A 3,139-nucleotide genomic window follows, 5' to 3' on the forward strand; every position below is an offset into this window, starting at 1 on the left:
ATTAAGCTTCCTTGTAGTTCAGAGTAAATTTTTACACAGTCACCCAATGATATAGGATTTGTAAGAACTCTATAATGAAATTGGTGGTTAAGAGCTACTTAGCAGAAGTCCATCACAAATAGGATGACGGAGTGGTTACAGTACAACTATACTGCTATAAACTTTAAACTATGTAATAACAAATATAGTTTAGAAAGATGACAAGTTTGTATTCATATGAATATTGAATAGCAAGAAATGTTCATAGGGTAGAGTTAAACTTCTTTAGGGCTTCTAAAACACTCCTTGAGTCACTATATACATATTACTGTGGATTTGAATTTCTTATCAGATGCAAGATTTAAAGCATCAACTATGTCTGTAGCTTCAAGATTCTCATCATGCTCCAAAAACTTGTCTCTGACGTCTTCTTCCAGACACCTTTCCTCTCCATCTCCTTAGCACATACCTCGAATAAACCAAGGAGTTTAACTTGTAGTATCTTCGGCGTTTTTACATTTTCATCCTCCAGTTCACCCAGCTGTCTGGTCTGAAATGGTGTTGAAGATCTACTAAATCTAAAAAGACTTGAATCCCACTGTTTCAAGATCTCAAAGAAGGATTCTCCCTCTTGTTTTTCAGCCGCGTGGTGTATCTCAGACCTAGTTATACTGCTGAAGCTACAGACATAGTTAATGCTTTAAATCTTGCATCTGATAAGCAATTCAAATCCACAGTAATATACAGTGACTCAAGAAGTGTTTTAGAAGCTCTAAAGAAGTTTAATCCTACCCATCCCATAATTCAAAAGACTCAGGAATGGCCTTTTTATCTTTCTGATGGCCACAAATCAGTTAAGTTTTTTGGGGTTCCTAGCCTCACTGATATAGAAGGAACGAACTGGCTGATGGTGAAGCAAAAGATGCTGCAAGATGCCTCATTAGGTCCAGTGGTAGCTGATGGGAGTCTACATAGATACTTTCAATTGGTTAAGTTCTAAAAACTCCAGTGTCGATCCTTAGCCCCATATTACGTACAATGTCCAATTCCTTAAGTTTAGTCTTTGAAGCAGATAAGTATACTTGGTAGCCATGGTCTGACTTATATAAACATACTGCATTGTAAAGCCTTAACAACGATTTCTTATTAGCACCACATAAAATTATTAGAAACTACTTTTAAAATATTTAGTGATCTCTTCACTTTCACTTTTAACTGGTCAATATGATTATTCCAAGTGAGCTTTTCATCAAAGACCATTCCTAAAAATTTTACTTCAGTGGAGTAAGGTAAAATAGTTCCATTTGGGTAAGAATTGGAATGGTTTTTAGTTCGGCGCCTGCAGAACCAAACAGCGACAGTTTTTTATTTGTATTTTAATATAAAAATAAATTTTTTATGTATTTTTTTATGAAATTCTTAAAAATGAAATATGGTTTTCAAGTTTCATTCCCTTTAGATTATCATCACGTTCATTTTTATTTCATTAATCATCAAGTTATTTATTTAATTCCATTAAGGCGCTGATGCTGCTTGGGCTTGTCCCTAAATTTCATAATTCATCCATCCACCCAATTCAGGTCATCCTCCTGCACCAGGATTTGATGAAATATTATTTGAAATGATACAAAAACTACCTCCTGTAGCTATATCATATTTACTGAAATTTTATAATAGTATTTGGCTAAAGCGTGTCTTTCCTAATAAATGGAAACAAGCCATTATTATTCCAATAAATAAACCAGGAAAAGGTACAAGTAATCCATCTAATTATAGACCGATATCCCTTACAAGCTGTTTATGCAAAATCTTCGAAAAAATGGTCAATGCACAACTAACCTTAGTTACAACCAAAGAATCTATTTTAACACCAACACAATCTGGTTCAGTAGCTGGCAGGTCAACCATTGATTCACTAACAGATTTAGAAAACCATATCAAAAGAGGCTTTGAACAGAAAAAATTGATGGTAGCAATATATTTTTTTCATAAAGAAAAGGCATCTGACACAACATGGAAATATAACATCATGCAAAAACTTCACTACAAAGGATTAAGAGGCCACTTAATCACTTCAAATGGCATTGAAAATATGTATATTTTAAACCCTCGTAATTAAAGCACAATTCGATGCACTGAAAAATTTGTGCAGTGAGTCAATACGAAAATTTGGTTAACCACATCATATATATATTATTATATGTTGCTACTTTCAAAACACATATATCCCCTCTTTGACTGTATAAAATGTTATATATAGAGTTTTGCAACATTTTTCAGATTCCTTAGCTAGCTTGGAGTTAGGATGTCTTAAATGTGTGTTCAGAATTCGCATAACATAATTTAAAAGTATGTAACGTAGAATGTAAAGAAAGAGAGAGATTATCTTTGTCCGTTTGAAGCTAGAATGGTTACCATAATCTGTCACAACGTTTGATTAAAGAGATCTTGAGGTCTCCGTTGGGTCTCCGTTGTGTTTTGGAATTCTGTCATCGCATCTGATAAGGGATTTCTGTCTCGATCAAGTCGTGTCTTTGTTGAGCAGACTGGTTTCACACTCGTACGTCTTTGCCGAAACCACGTGTAGATTTCACAATTTTTCTGTAAAGTTACGTCAGATTAAAAGCTTCTAGAAGGATTACATCATCTTTCACATGCCCAAAATGTTTTGTGCCAGATCCACTGTCCAATTTCCGTAAGGAAGAAAGATTCATTGTTACTTAGAACTGCATTGCATTCAGATCTCTCTCTCTCTCTCTCGCACGCCACTTTTGATTTGATATTAATGTAACGTAAATTGGTCACTTGTAACTTGTAGATTTCAGATTTGATATGTCCTAGAGTTATTTGGTATTATTTAGTGCTTTATGTGAAATCTGAACAAACATTGTACAAGTGTGTAACGGCACCTATTTTTGTGAAATATTGTGAATTGGTGAATTTTTTAAAGAAAGAGTGTGTTATATTTTTATTAGTTGCAACTAATAACTAATATTTACAATGGTTTGTTAAACAATTTACATTTTTACACATTGCAAATTTTTGTGTTTTGTGTTTGTTTCATATGAAGTGCATTTATCCATTTTCTTATTGAAGTGTGTCTTTTTATTTTATATTCTGTGTGATTAGTACTTTTTGCAATTTTGGTATTTTTCACATT

The sequence above is a fragment of the Macrobrachium nipponense genome, chromosome 11 (genome assembly GCF_015104395.2).
Source record: "Macrobrachium nipponense isolate FS-2020 chromosome 11, ASM1510439v2, whole genome shotgun sequence".
Classification (NCBI taxonomy): domain Eukaryota; kingdom Metazoa; phylum Arthropoda; class Malacostraca; order Decapoda; family Palaemonidae; genus Macrobrachium; species Macrobrachium nipponense.